Genomic DNA, 16,314 nt, shown 5'->3' on the forward strand with positions numbered 1-16,314 from the left:
CAAGGTCAAACTCAAATTCTATTCTCTGCAAGGTACTCTTAGTCCCTTAACCCCCCACCCACCCCAAGGGTAGTCCGTTGCTCCTTCTTCTGAACTCCACAGCAATTTATTTATACGTATTAACTCCTCAACTACCAGCAAGTGAATTCTGAACATACACACAATCCATTGTATTCTCAGTGACCTGAGAATTAAATTATGGTTTGTTTTGCGTTACTTCTGCAGGAAAGTACAAGGAAATCGCATCTCTGTCTTTGGGGGATGTAGGGGTGAAAATGTGGAGGTTCAGAAAGAAATAAGACTATTCCTCCATCCTTCCTACTTCAAGGAGAGTAAACAGCCTTTTCATGTTTTTATATATTTTGAATGGCTGCAGGCTTCCTGAAGGGAAATCAAGCTCTTTGTAGAAGGAATTTATTGAATAAACCCTTTGTGTTTTGTGGATTGATGAAGGAAAGCAGCCAACTCCCTGGGTGGCTGCCTGGGATGAGCAAAAGGGTTAGTGTTTGCATGCTTCTCAAAGGACAGAAGCCTAAAATTCACTCAGGCCAAGCACGTTTGAATTAGCAGGACTTTGGAGAAGAATAGGAATACATATACCTGGAAGTTCCAGGCACTAAGGGTCATGAGGGCACTAAGGATGGAGGGACAGCCCCCTAGGGGTTCCCTAGAGCAAGAACTAGCAGCACAAGATTCATCAGACAGCACCTTGTGGTGCAGTGAGGAGCTAAGGTAGCCATGGCAACATCAAATTTCCCACTTGAATGTGGCTGACTCGTGTACCTCATTTTTGGTCCCCGTAAGGGTCTTTCAGTGATCCAGGTTAACCCAAGAGTGTGATAATAGACTTCTTGCCAACAAAGTATCTGAGGTTTTCACTTAGTTTTTATTTAACTTGAAAAATTAAAAAGGCGACACAATTTATATCATAAAGCATGAAAGAGTTCAGACTCTTCTTCTGTACAAATTTTGGTATTTAGGATGATGTCTTCATTTCTGTGGGTTTAATCTAAATATCTCCTGAAGACATCTGTGTCGCTCCATTTCTGTCCACCAGGCTAGACTAAGATACTATCATCTCACACATGGATCATTGCAACAAACCCTCTCAACAAGCCTCTCTGTTTTCACTCTTGTACTCCTCCAAACCATTCCTAATACAGGAGCACTCATTTTAAAACAAAATTCCAATCAGACCACCCCTTTATTTAAAGTTCTTTAATGGCTTCTCCTTGGTCTTTGGATAAAGACCAACACCCATGTTTCTCAGCCAGCTCTAGTCCCTGCCTGCCCTTGAGCTTTACCTCCTACCACCTCTGCACTTGTCCTCTAGGCTCCAGCCACGCCAGCCTTGCAGTTCTTCCCAAACACCAGGCTTTTCTCCACTCTAGAAACCATGCACACTCTGTTCTCTCTGTATGGAGCATTCATCTCTATTCATCCTTCAGATCGCAGGTCAAATGTCAAGGACGTTTTCTGAGAATCCTCTCTGACACCTTCACATACTCATACGCACACACAGACAGGGTTAGATTGTGACATTACTTGCTCTCATAGCCTTTTACATTACAGTACTTATTACAGTTTTCAAATATAGATTAATTTTTGTGATGGTTCGTTCAATGGCTTTCTCTTCAATAAATGTTAAGCTTTATGAGAGCAGGGCTTGTTTTGTCTATTTTAATCAAGAATTTGTCCTCTACAACACTCAGTGCTTAAGAGAAGGCATTTATAAAATCAGGCTCCACTTTGCATAATTATATACATTTAAAACTGGTATTTGAGGTAGGAAAGTGCTGTGAAATGGGAGTAAGGAAGAAGATATTTTTGTGGTGATGTAGAGTCTGGAATGTCTGAAGCTACAACGACATGGATACCGGTACTGAGATGGGATCAGAAAGGTGGAAGATGAGGGGAATGACCTGTGGTTTTAAGAAGTGAAACTCAGGAGACAGGAAGTTGATCCCCAAGACATGAGGAGGATCCCTGAGGCAGGAGACAACTGCCAGGTCATACAATCAGAAATGCTTTCAACATTTGGATGGGAGACCAGATGCAAGAGTAGAATAACTGTGCATATAATTGATAATAAAGTAATAATAAACCAAAATGAACACTTAATTGAGACCATAGATGAAGATCCAAATAGTCCCCATTCAACAGTGCCTATAAATGGAAATTAATATTACTGAGCACAGAATTACTAATCATGCTAATATAAAATGTATAAAGTATTTATATTGTCTTTATTTGGTGTAACATTTTTATTATTTTGTTTCCAGAAACAGTTACTTATAAGAACTTTCATATATGCTCTCCTGACTTAAGTTTCACTCTCCCTATTTTTGCTTTAATCAGGTCTTAAACTTTTTAAATGGGGACGATTCTCCTACTTTTAGGAATAAAATGCCCACAGTTGCGGAGTACAGCAGCCTCAGTCCATGGCCTGGGCGTGCCTTCCAGCCTTACCATTGTGGTAGAGGTGCTGGCCAACCGCCAGCTGTCAGCTTCTGCGCCTCGCTGCCTGAGGGCATCTCTGAGCTCAAGCTGCCCTGCCTGGGAAGGCTTAAGTACCAGACAACTAACTCCTCCTTCAACCAAGAACTGATAGGAGGTGGTATATACATACACCAGTTTCCTCCTAACTCTGAGGTGCATGTTCTGCACTGGCTCCAAGAACTGCCCAGTGGGAATGTCTCAATTATTCACTATGAAAATTTTCTTGATAACTCACCCATTATTGGCTGCTTTTGCTTTCCCTGTCTCACTTCTCCACTCCCCTACTGCTGTTTCCTAGTATTGCCTCCAAAATAAGCTTACATCCACTTCTTTGTCTCTGAGTCTGCTCCTGGGAGAATCCAAATTAAGACAGTGAAGAAATAACGTGGGAACTCCTACAGCACTTACTCATGTCATCGTTGTTGTTATATACGCCTTTCTCCGTAATTTAAATTACTTGTGGAAAGAGACTATTTGCATCTCTAACACTCACACCCAGTATCTAGAGTAACCTATACATATTGTTTTACAAAATCATTAAACTATAATACTGTTAATAGATGACACTTGCATAGCACGTTTGTGCTAGACACCATTCTAAGGGCTTTTCATATATCAACTCATCTACTCCTTGCAACACCCCTATTAGGAAATACACTCACCCAAACAGAATCACATTAAGTCCAGTCTTACCCAACACGGAGCTTCGCTAATGACCAGTGAAAGTAATGAGAAAGGCAACCAGAAATACAATGCCAGTATCTGGGATCCCTGAACTGTGAGATGGAGCTTCCTTTTTCTGGACTGAGATACACTTTGGTTTTGAAGTAACAGATAATCACTGTGTGTGACGTACAAGTAAGCCCATGGAAGCTGCATATTTTGGGGATGTTCCCATTGTTATGTCTCCTTAATCACAGAGCTCCATGTCAATCACACAGTCTGTGTTAGTTACCAATTTCTATTCCCCAGTGGAGCTGTGACTATAATCTATAATTTACAGATGAATTTCTGGTAAGAAATATACACAGATTAGATATATCCTCCTAAAAGCCTTTTTAGATAAGAACTTAGAAGAGAGTAGATGCTAACAGCCCCTCTTGTTGTCTTTCAACTATAAAGAACCATTTGTATGTTTTATATGGTCAGGTATGGATTACCTGAGGCATCTCTGAAGGAGGGAGGAACTGATTTACAGACCTGCTGTTAATCCCTTTCTTCTCAGGTAATTGCAGCTATTATCTCACCTATTGTACAAAAGAAGAAACTGAGGTTCAAAGAGGTTAAGTGACTTGTCCAAGGTCATGCAGCAAGTAAATGGTGTGACTGGAAATGAACCCAGGCCTGTGGGCTTTAGAATGCACACTCTTGACTACTCTGGGAGATAGACAGCAAGTAATAGTGTCACCAAGGACTATCACACTGCCTGTGGTTTTGTCATGGGTGATTTAGCCTGGTTTTGTGTTTTCTTTTCCCCAATAAAACTGGGAAGAAGAAATATTTCTACTCATTGTTCAAGTGTAGTGATGATTACAGTTTTCAGATCAGAGAAAACAAGCAAATATCTACAGTGTGGTGCAGAGACCCTTGGATGAAGCAATCCAATGGAGAGGCCATTTTGCAGTGTACAGGTTTGCCCGCTATTTGCAGGTAGAGTGTTCCTATGAAAGCTTTCTTAAGCCAAAATGGCATAAAGCGAAGAAACAATTACTAACTTTATGGGAAAAATTTTTGAGCGTTCCCAGGCCCAAAAAATAATCTGCTAAATCATACCAAATAACACATAAAACTTAACACTAACGTATAGTAAAAGCAGGAGTGACATGATAAATACACAGCCTATATAAAGTAGAAACAATGTATGTACAGCGTAGTTTCACTTACCAGAATCCGGAAGACAGCGAGCACATGGGAAGGCTGAGAGCTGGTGGTGGTGATGATGGCATGTTAGGCTGAGTCATCTGAGATTGGGGTGGTGGGAGGTACCGGAGACTGCGGTGTAAAAGAGAAAGGAAGAGATCTATTAACATCTATTGACATCTCATCCTTGTCTGAACCCATCAGGACAGGCAGGTCACTAACGTCTACACCTTCTTCTATGTCTGTCTGCCTCGATGTCTGTCGAAGGTCCAGGTTCATTGTCTGAGGTGGCTGAAGTGCAAGTGAAATACAACAGCTCGCTGCAAAACAAACAAACGCTGAATGCTATTGTCACCTCTTTGTAAAAGCGAAAATCTCCTTCAGATTTCTTTTGGGTAGTGAAAACAGGTACAATAGTCCTCCCATATCCATGGTTTTACTTTCCACGTTTTCAGTTACCCGTGGTCAACTGTGGTCTGAAAATATTAAAAGGAAAATTCCAGAAGTAAACAATTCATAAGTTTTAAGTTGCCTGCGTTCTGAGTAGCGTGATAAAATCTCACACCCTTTGTCCAGCGTATCCACGCTGTATACCTACCTATTAGTCACTTAGTAGCCATCTAGGTTATCAGATTGACTGTGGTGGTATTGCAGTGCTTGTGTTCAGGTAACTCTTATTTTACTTAATAATAGCCCCAAAGTGCAAGAGTAGTGATGCTGGCAATTCGGATATGCCAAAGAGAAGCCATGAAGTGCTTCTTTTAAGTGAAAAGGTGAAAGTTCTTGACTTAATAAGGAAAGAATAAAAATCGTATGCTGAGGTTGCTAAGATCTATGGTAACTTTTATTACAGTGTATTGTTATAATTGTTCTATTTATTATTAGTCATTGTTGTTGATCTCTTACTGTGCTTACTTTATAAATTAAACTTTATCATAGGTATGTATATATGGGAAAAAACATAGTGTATATAGGGTTCAATGCTATCTGTAGTTCAGGTATCCACTGGGGGTCTTGAAACGCATCCCTGCAGATAAGAGGGGACTACTGCACTAATGTAGGTCTTTCATAAAAGCCAAGTGGTGTAAAGCAAACTTTCAGATAGTGGGGGAAACTTGTACATTCAAAGAAAAGAAACCTAAATTGCAATCATTGCACAAATCTGCTGTTACTAGAGTTCATGAAGACTGTAATTAAAGTCAGAAATTTGAGCAAATGCAGACTGAGTTTGAAAATTTTCTCAAGCTAATAGTAAAGACCTAGTGATATGAAAGTGATTATTCCATCATAAATGGTACAGTATACACATGGCATGGAGATAGGAGAACACAGACAGCAAAAGGACTGGAGAGCCTCTTAGAGAAATTGCTCTAACAGAAAGGTTTCTCTTAGCCTCGCCTGGGGAAGGGTTTTTATAATCACTTAGTGGGAATAGAGTTAATCTCAGAATCATATATAGAAGTTTCTGTTCAATATACTTGATGTATGTATATCTTGTTAAAGCTAATTTACTAAATTGTAGATAGACCTTATTTTAAAATGTTGATTTCATTCTCTTAATGAAATCATCTTTTGTTTGTTTGAATTTAAATGTAAACACATTCATTCAAGTACTGGTTTTGATAAATATCTGAACTCTAAATAGCAAGAATGATAAACATTCTGGTACCCAAAATTGTTCAGCCATGTAAACAGGGCTCTTACAGTGTGCTTTTTAAGCAAATCTTCTTCTTGGCTGGGTCCATTATGTTCCCTGCAATGTCATTTCTATAGGAGGCACTCAGTGGATTTTTCTTGAAGGAAAGCATTGCTTCACTGATATCTTTTTAGATTTACCCTTCCCCAGAAAAATATATGATTTTAGGAAAGATGATCCTGATGGGAAAATGAAACAGTCACAGATGTCTCAATTATATTTCTATTCTTTTCTCACAAACAAACCCTGCTGAAAACCAGAAATTTTCTCCCTTCATTATATAAGAAATGAAGGACTAAAAATTTACATTTGCCATCTCACCTCCGTGTCACCTTCCCGGGCTTTGATGTAATGCAACAGAATGACAGCTCCTATTTAATTAAACAGATATCTGGATTAGCTCCAGCTGTGGGCCGTGCAATCAGTCCTTGTGTGAGCAAAAAGGGGTGTAATCCCTGGCCCATAGATCATTTCTGCATGGAAATCTGCTCTCACTCAAAGCCATCCACAGGATGCTGAAAATGATTTTTTTTCTTGTATGAATTACTTAGAATGTGCAGCTGCCCCCCGCCCCCCAGTCCTCACCTTATGAAAAGGACCAGAAGGGCTAAGCGCTTGATTTGTTCTCTTCCCGTAAGTACTTTTTAATCAAAAGAGACCCTGCCTGTTGATACACCCAGCATTTCTTTGTTTGCTGTAAGAAGCTCTATAGATGTGGTTTGCTGTTTAATGCAGTTTTTTTTTTTTCACATGCATCTCTCCAGATGGGTGTAATTTGATTCTTTGATACATATTGAACAGATTTTTTAGAAATAGCTTTTTTAGAGGCAGATTTTTGTTGCAATATGACTTTATCTTTCTTCCAAAAGGAGGTATCTTGATCTTTCTGAATGGGTTTACTCACAAAACCCATCCCTTTAATACAGAAGGCTGCGAGAGCCTATCTCTTACAGATTTAGACCAACCATAGTCAATGGAAAGAGCAGGGACATGTCTGTTTTGCTGGGTTTCGTGAGAGCGGACAGAGAATCCTCAGTCTGGGTAATTTGCCAACAAGGAAGCATAAAGAAAGCCCTTGAAGCTATTCAGAGGAAGGAGTGGGTAAATATGCACAAACAAGGTGGCTCAATTATTATGTACAGCTTAGAAGAGAATGAACTGAATTCACAGATGTCCTTATTGTTTCTACTGCGGGTAGGGAAAAGAGCATCTTCATGCCAGAGAGAAGCCAGGGTGGGAGGTGGGCAGAAAAGTTTCCAAAGATATTTTGGATTTATACAATTATTCTTGATGGCATGTTTAAAAAAATTAACTAAAGTATCAGGCTTTCTCCAACATGTTTCTGGTACACATAATTCTGCAAGCCAAGTCAAAATTCCTGTTACATGTGGAAGGTTTTGCAACTCTGAGTGTTTTGCAGCTCTAAGCACTGAGTGTACAGATGGGTTTGCTTTTCTAAAAGTAAATAAATAAATTAAAAGTCCACTTGGCCTGGATTCTTCTCTGATTGCTGCAACTCACCTGCCAAAGCAAATTGGAATCTGAAAGCCCAGCACTTGGAGTGCTTTGAGGTGGAACTCCCTACGGCCACACTACCATGGCTTCCTGTCCCTTGGCATGGCAGGGAGAGGAAAGGTGATGTCAAGTCCTTCTCCAGAGCACTGGTTCTGAGCCCTGAGTGCACACATGGGGGAGCTTTAACAAGACAACAAGTGCCTGGGCTTCAGCCCCAGAGATTCTGATTTAATAGGTCTGAGTAGGGCCTGGGCATCAGGAGTTTTTAATAGGTCCCCGTCTGATTCTAATGTGCAAGCAGCCTGAGACCCACTGTCATAGAGATACTTTTTAAACATTTGACTCAGGATTTCTGTTAATATTTCATTGTCAGAACAGACCTTAACTGCTCCAGCTACAGATTTTATGCCAACAGCAAACCTTAATTAGATAGAAAAAACTAAAGTCTAGCTCAGATTGAGAAGTGATTACCCCCTCTTCTTAGTTGGGGCAAATAGCAATGTGAAACTTAGCTCTGATGTTAGCAGATCCTGGGCCTGGTGCAATCGATTATGAGACATGGTACAAAGGGCTGCCATATAACAGTTACTATCTCAGCTCATCACCATGGACTACAATGCCTGTGGCCCTGGCCACGAGCAGCTGGGCCAAGTGTATCTTTTTGTCCTCCTCAGGACTAGTACTTTCTTAAGGGAAGAAGTATCTAGTGACCTCATTATTATGAGGTAAAGGGTACAAATTGGTTACTTGAGCCCCCAAATGGAAACCTGAAGGTTGTCATTTACCTCACCTAGTAGTTGTGGGTATCTTAATGGACTTGATCAATCAGAGGACACTTTAGGTCATAGTTGTGTCTCAGAAACATACCAATGTATCATATCCTCTGTTCTCACCAACTAAAACTGTAATTTCAGAAATGTTTGTTTTGACTCAGTGTTTTACAATGAAAAGAACAATGGTTTGAAAATCATGAAGCCAGATTCTTGTCCTAGATCTATCACTCACCCATTGTATGGTGCCAGGGAAATTAAATAACAGTGATACAGACAGTAATGCTGGGGACCAATTAGCATGGACTAAGGGTGGACATGTTTTAAGGGCTTTATGTGCTTTATCTCCTTTAACTTTTATCAAAAAAACTATGAAATAAGTATTATTATCCCATTTTTATGATGAGGTTTGGAGATGTTAGGTGTGTTGTCCAAGGTCCCCCAGCTCTAATTGGCCGAACCGGGACTGAAACCCACATCTGCCTGGCTTCTAAGCCAGTGTTCCAGATACTATGTGAGGCTTAACACGTCCTTCCTCTATTCCAGCTCAAAAAATAATGGGTTATTTCTCAGTGCTCTTCAGCTGACTGTACCATCTAATACTATTTTAATTTTCCCTATGAGATCACTCATCCAACCCTGAATGGAATTTGCTCTGTAGTTAGTTCTATATAAATAACAGAAGTGCTTAGGTATTTCACGTGTTCATGTCCATAAATGTTTGCTGGGTGTTTGATCCAAGCAAGGGATTAGGTGATAGAAATAAAAAATGGACAAGATGATCCCCAGACCTCAAGGAGCATTCAGTTTTGGGGGAAATAACTCCAAGAAATAGTATATTGTATATTTATGTTGTAAAGAGAGCCATACAATGGGAAATGCTTTGTAAAGCACAGAAACTTCTTTGTAATGAGTAGAACTATGGCTTAGCCAGGTTCATAACTTTGTATTTTCCTGTATCAGGTGCTCTAGTCAATAATTCTAACAGGATTTTCTTGAATAAACATAACTCACACAATGATGCTTGAATCATGCATTTCATTATGCTCCCCAGTTTCCCATTTGACTCACACGTTTGGGGATGGGTGTTTTGCAGAACGGTGTTGGCAGGGCACATTCCCTGTGTCAGCAGCATTGGTGTTAGCCTCTTTGACAAGAGTTGGAGGGAACCCAAATTCCTACCAGTGGACTCACTGCTTTGGGTTAAGGCTTTGATAAAATATCCATGTGATATATCTAGTGCCATAAATCAAACAGCCTATCCATGCCATTTGAGCACATGCTTAAAGGACCTTTTATCCAGGAGAACTCAGGATCTCTAAGGGAATTAAACTAAAAAAAGAGAGAAGTTTCTATAAAGTGTGAAAGAATTGGGCAAAGTCCAGAGGTCAGGGATGACTAAAGATAGCAGGATATGGAGCCAAAATTCATGTTGGTCAAGGGATGAAAGTCACATTTGGTGATTGATACTCCCAAAGAGAATATAAAAAGAGACAGGATGCACAAGACACACTTTCTGTCTTAGTTTGGATTCTCCCAAAAGCAGAGCCTGAGATAAAATCTTGGGTACAAGTAGTTTGTTTGAGTTGATCCCAGGAAGTGGTAGTGATGTAGTAGGGACAATGAGATAGGGAATGGCAAAAAGCCAATAAAATGTGTGCTAATGAACCAGTTACTGCTCAGGGCAACTAGAGCTCAGTATCTCCGGGGGCCCTTTGAGGAAGGATAAAGAAGGGGTCTCGAGATTGTTCCACCCAAGGACAGGAAGACGGGAGCATTTACCCACTCACCTCCATGCCCCAGTGTTTGAGAACGCCCCCAAGGTGTTAACTTCGCTTAGATTTCAGTGGTGATTGGGCTCTGGAGAAAGCTCCAAGGATGCAAAGCAAAGAGACCAAGTAGTTATACTTGATATGGGACCCAGTACACGAAGCTGTCTGCCACCAAGTTCTGAACCGAGGCCACCTGAGGAGAGGAGGCCTGGAGCTCCGCAAGACCGTGCCAGATCTGCCCACTTGACAGTTTTGTCAAGAACTAGGCCTAGGTTTTGTCGTCTCTATTTTTAATTCATCCTAATAACCAGAAAGATCCTGATTTTAGAAGACCCCAAGAAAAACAGATTAATGGCATCTCTGTTCTCTCTTTCCTGGCTACGAAAATTAAATAGATCATTCTATTTCAAAATAACCACTCATTAAAAAGCAGACCAGTTAAGACTGTTCCAACAGAAGGCAATTTCCTTTTGAACAATGTAGATAATAGAAACTATTAGATCCACTATTGTCTTACCCCGCAAATATCAATAATTGACACCATCTTCCTTCTGTCCAAAGATAGTGAAGACACAATTTACCAAGAGTTTCCACTTGTGGAAAACATAGATGACACCAACATAGGCCTCCTCTACCCAGTTTGGAAGGTTTTTGGTCCCACTTTCTAGTCCTGCTTTAGTAATCATGTTAAAACAATTTGCTTTTAAAACTTGTCTCTGCCGCATGACGGAACGTGGGGATCAGCACTCGCTGACACATGGGGGGAACAGCCATTTTACCACATAAACGTTGCTGCTGTTTTCAGCAGCTCATTTTCATTTTAAATGCCATTGGAAAAATACATATGCCTTATTTCTGCTTAGAGATGGTTTCAAAGAGCGGAGTTGGGATTAGAGGCATTGGGAAAGGATAAAACATCCTTGCACAAAAAGAGTGCAGTTAAAATTGTATCAATATTCCTGTGATAAACTGATAAACCCAGAGCTCAGAGCGGTCAAGTTTTGCACGCCTGAGCTGACATGCCACTCTGCCAGCAGTCATATGGTTCTCATATGGCGACGCTCCACAGATGCCAACAGAACGTGAGACGTTTCTGGCTCATTTCCTTTGATTTTCTTGAGTGCCATGTTGCCTGTACGCATGTACACCACATGCATGTGGGCGACACACACACACTCCTTTGTCGTATTATAATAGCACTGCTATAATCTACTCCATCCCAGTAGGTCCATTAAAATGACCTTATTCCTGCCTCTGCAGAGATTCCTAATAATTCATCAATTAACATCTAACCTTGAGGTTTTTATTTTCAAAATTTCAAACTAAGTAAGAATTTTCTTGTGAGTCTTCATAGATTCTTTCGAGCAAAAATAGTTTTTTTTGAATGTTTTCGATTAGGACTCATTTTTCACTCTGGCGATTATTTTTTCAAAATTTGGTTTCCCGGAAATGGATTTTGTGGCAAATATTTTATACTAAAAACTAATATTTCTATGTATGATTGAAAGCATACAACTACAAAAAATTAAACAGTTTTGTTCTTCCCATTTCGAGACTGATATGTGCCACTGTGTTTAAAGAATCTATTGCTTTAGCTATTGTGTAATATCATTACATAATTTCACATAATAAAAAATTAATTCTTTAAATGTTTAAAAAATTTATTAAATGTGTTCCCTCATTAGGTCTATTGAATCATTAAGTTTACACATGCATATTTCAACAGGGCACTCTTTTAAATCAACTCAATTTATGTAGAAATTCTTTGCTATTACTTTGCAAGTGGAACTGAGCAAAGTAAATGGAAAATGAAATCAAAGTGACACATTCAAATAGTTACGACAAATGCAACTCTATGCACAAATGAACCACATTTCTAGCCAAACTTTATCCTCAACCCCCAGCTTTGAGCAAGAAAGGCATGTCTGTTTCAACTCTGTATTTCCTTTATTCAAACCTTAATGGCACATAAATATTTGTAATTTAATGCATACAGTATTTACAAATATAAATACAATATGGTCTACCTTTATCTTCTAGACCCTTATATGGAGTGAGCTCTTTAGGCATACTGTATATAAAACGGATGGCAGATGGCAATTGGATAAAACTAATATACTGTCTGGCTCACAAATGAAGAAAAGTATCTAATGAGTACTATCTTCCATCCCCTCCCTAAGGATGTTGCCATTACAGAAGATATGATTTCAATAAATATAATGAATTATTTGCATTATAAACACACCACTGCCAATTTTTTTTCACAAAGCAATGTTTACATAAATGTATCCCCAAAGCAAAGAGAAATACATTCGAATTTAAACTGAATTCATACTGAAGCCTATAGTCACAATGATCTTTTAAAAAACTTATCCTGAATGTTCAAACAAATGAACATCCACAATTAGATCAAAACATCTACAACATTTCGAGAGGCAAAAAAAAAGACTAATTCTTTTTGAGTTTTTTGGTACTGGTCATAATTTTGACAGAACATCAAGCTCTCTCCAATTTCTGAGTAACTCGAATTCAAATATAGCAATTGCAAAACTATTATCATAGAGTATTAAATTATTATAAAATTCTTATATCTTAGAAAGAAGAGTTTAGATGTGTTCCCATTTCCTTTTTCCTAAACAAGAGAAAGAAGGATGGCATGGCTAGCTACACATTATTCCCACACTCATTTTAAGCTTGTCCTCAACCAAATGGTCACTTTATAAACAATATCTTTTTAGAAGAATTCTCTTCTGTCTGATTACAGTAAAGGATAAGATGGAGATAGGGACATTAAAGAAATTAACATGAAATTTGCAATCAGTTAAATTTAATTTAGCAGAAAAAATACTGAGTAACCACTAGATGCCAAGCAACTTTTAGGTGTTGAAATACAAAGATGAATAAGACACAAAGAACTTGTTCTCAAGGAACTCACACTTATCCACTCACTTCTGAAATTGTTAATGAACAATGTTTGCATGAAGAATACAGTGCAGGAGGGATACAGAACAAAGGAGACCTCTGTGCTACATGCAAATTAAAACCAGTTCCTAATCTCTTTCAGTAGAAGAATCCATACTGCACACAGGCATTTAGAACATCCTTTTACTCACACACTCTCATTTGCCAATCACTATATCTTAGGTAACATTTCATAAATTCATTCTTAAATAATTCAGACTATTTGGAATTTTGTATAAAGTCTAGACTGAGATTAAACTTCTTTTAGCACACTCTTTCTTCACAGATGGAGTATTGCAAATTCTATAAACAAAATTATGATGGGATTATTAACAATTTCTTAGAGGACAAACTGATTTTAAGCACAAGAGAAACATTTTACTTTCAGGCAATTGATACATTCATTCCGAAACATTCTTATCATTCAACAAAACGGGTGTCTTAAGGAAATCTGTTTTATGAGAAATCATTAGTGGGGACCTTAATGATTTCATAACATAATGTCGTTTCCTGAAAAAATTCAATAATTTCCTTCCCTCTATTTGTGAGGATTTTTTTTTTTTTTTTTTGGCTTTGGCTTTGGCTTTGGCTTTGGCTTATCTAAATGAATAAGGCTTTATTGTAACTGAAGATTAAGATCTTTCTCTTGTCCACACTAAATGGTGAATTAAATAGGACTGTCTCAGTGTTTCTAAAGGTAACTCCTCTGAGGGAAAAGGCATTTGGTACCATGTAGGAAGCTAGTCATGGGGTTTAGACCCCCAACTCCATCATTTTTGATTGCTGTCACCTGGGGAAAGATACTCAGTCTCTCAACCTTGATCTTCTCATCCATAAAATAGGGTGACAACAATTCTTATCAAATAAATTTGTTTTGAGGATTAAATGAGAGCATGCATGAGAGCTCCTAGAACAGTGCCTGACAAACATAACTAACACCAGTAATTCAGATTAATTGTTATTCTGTCTCAGGTCAGTCAGGTTTTATAACTAACATTTCTTCTGGGAGCAAAAATAATGTGTAACTGTAGAAGTCCTGGAAAAGTGAGAAGAATACAATAAACAAATGAACCACACTTTTAGCCAAATTTTATATATCGTTATTTAAAAATTTTTTGAACATATGTTGCTCTAATTTTCAACATTATCAACGAAATAATATTGACTATTTTGTAAGAAACAGAAAATAGCATCCTCTCTAATTTGAACAGGAATAGATAAACGTATTGAAGAATTTTTTGATATACTTTTAGATTATTTTCCTGGGAAGATAGTTATTTTGTAAAATTATTTATTGACTAGAGCTTACTCTTTTTAAACCAATATGTTTCATTAAGAATTTCATACATTATTAAACAACCTTCTAAAAGTATGATTTTCAGTGGCTATATAGTATTCTATTTTATAAAAAATACTAACTTATTTTTTCCAAATTGCTCTTAAAAGAAACTTAAACTGCAAATTTTCTTTTACAAAAATCAGTTATTTATATTCAATCATAGTAATTGCATAGCTTTTAATTTTTTAACTTTTAAATACTTAATTCATCTTAAAACTATGTTAGAGGGCATGCATTTGATTGTTTCTTTCAGGTAAATTTCTAGAACCAGAATTACTTGGTCAATAACAAAGGTAATGTTTAAGTTTTTTGATATATATTGCCCAATTACTCCTAAGAAATTCTACCAATGTTCATGCTTAATTATATCACCATACCTTACCCCGAAGTGTTATCATTTTTCATATTGCCAATTTTACAAAATAAAATGGCATAGAATTTATAAATTTGCGTTTTCTTGATTGTTAGTTTCAACGTATTTTTGCTTCTCACCTGAGTTTCATTTTTCTGTAAATATTTATTAATGTTCTTTGTTCATTTTTTTCTTGAGACATTTATTTTTATATCAATAATTTGTAAAAACCCTTTACATAGTAACATCTTAATTCTGCCGTATATATACTGCACTTTCCTCATTTTGGTCTGTCTATTCTTGAACCACATCACACTGTTAAAACAAGTGTACCTTTGCAATATTTTAAAATTTTAACTAGCAAAGTAATTATTTCTCATTTTTCTTTTTCAAAATTTCTTGATTATTCTACAGATAATGTTTATAATCATTTTACACATATAATAATAGAAAAATTTGTGGTATATTGTAATTACATTGAATTTATAAATGATATGTGAATAATAAATATATTTACAATATTGAGTTTTCTCTTCTTAGAGTATACTTTTGTTTTTCTTTATTTATCTAAGTTTTCTTTTATGTACCTCAATTACTCTATTGAAGTTTTCTTCAGAGAAGACCAGAATATTTGTTGTTAAGTTTTTTGCAAGATATTTAATATTTTTGGTTGCTAATATGAATGGGGTTTTTATTCCTCTATGCTACCGTGATTTAACCATATTGATATATATGGAATTAGCTGATATATGTATAAATGTATATATATGCATATACTGTACATATATTTTTTCTAACCAATGATTATATTGAATTTATTGAATGAATTATATTGAATTTCCTTTTAAGTGCTATTAGTGTTTTCAGGAACTCTTTGACTATCCGGGTAGGTCAGATGTATCATCTACAATTAGTGGTAACATATGTTTCTTGTTATTGTATTATCTTTTCATATTTATCAGAACATCTAGAACATTGTTACATGATAGTGGTGATGGTGGGCATCATTGTTTTTCCAGTTTTAATGTTTCAATACTGAGTATAATTTTGCTGTGGAATTAAGATAGACTTTTAAAGAAGTTAAAGAAGTGTCTTTCTATTCCTGCTTCACTGAGGAATATCTAACACAAACAACAACAGTTTTTATTCAATTAATTTTTGTCATCTATCACAATGGTGATAGATGTTCTCTATCTTTCTAAATTTGACCAAATTTTCTCCTTTGACCTATTGATGTTATTAATTATAATAACAAATGTCCTAATATTGGAACATTTTTACATCTTTAAAATAAATCTTACTTGATCATGTGATCATGGCAAATTGTTTTCTTAATTTAATATTGAATTACCTTGCATTTTTCTGATTCATTAATTTCTACTTGTATATTTATTAATTCCTTCATCTTGACTTTCATATATCTATATTTTTATAGATATATGGAATATTTACTAGCTATTTCAATTAAATTATAAATTCATTCATTTTAATTCTTTCCTCTGTATTAATGTTATGGAATTACCTCTAACTGCATTTTTAATAATCTCTAT

The sequence above is a fragment of the Diceros bicornis genome, chromosome 33, assembly GCF_020826845.1.
Source record: "Diceros bicornis minor isolate mBicDic1 chromosome 33, mDicBic1.mat.cur, whole genome shotgun sequence".
NCBI classification, from domain to species: domain Eukaryota; kingdom Metazoa; phylum Chordata; class Mammalia; order Perissodactyla; family Rhinocerotidae; genus Diceros; species Diceros bicornis.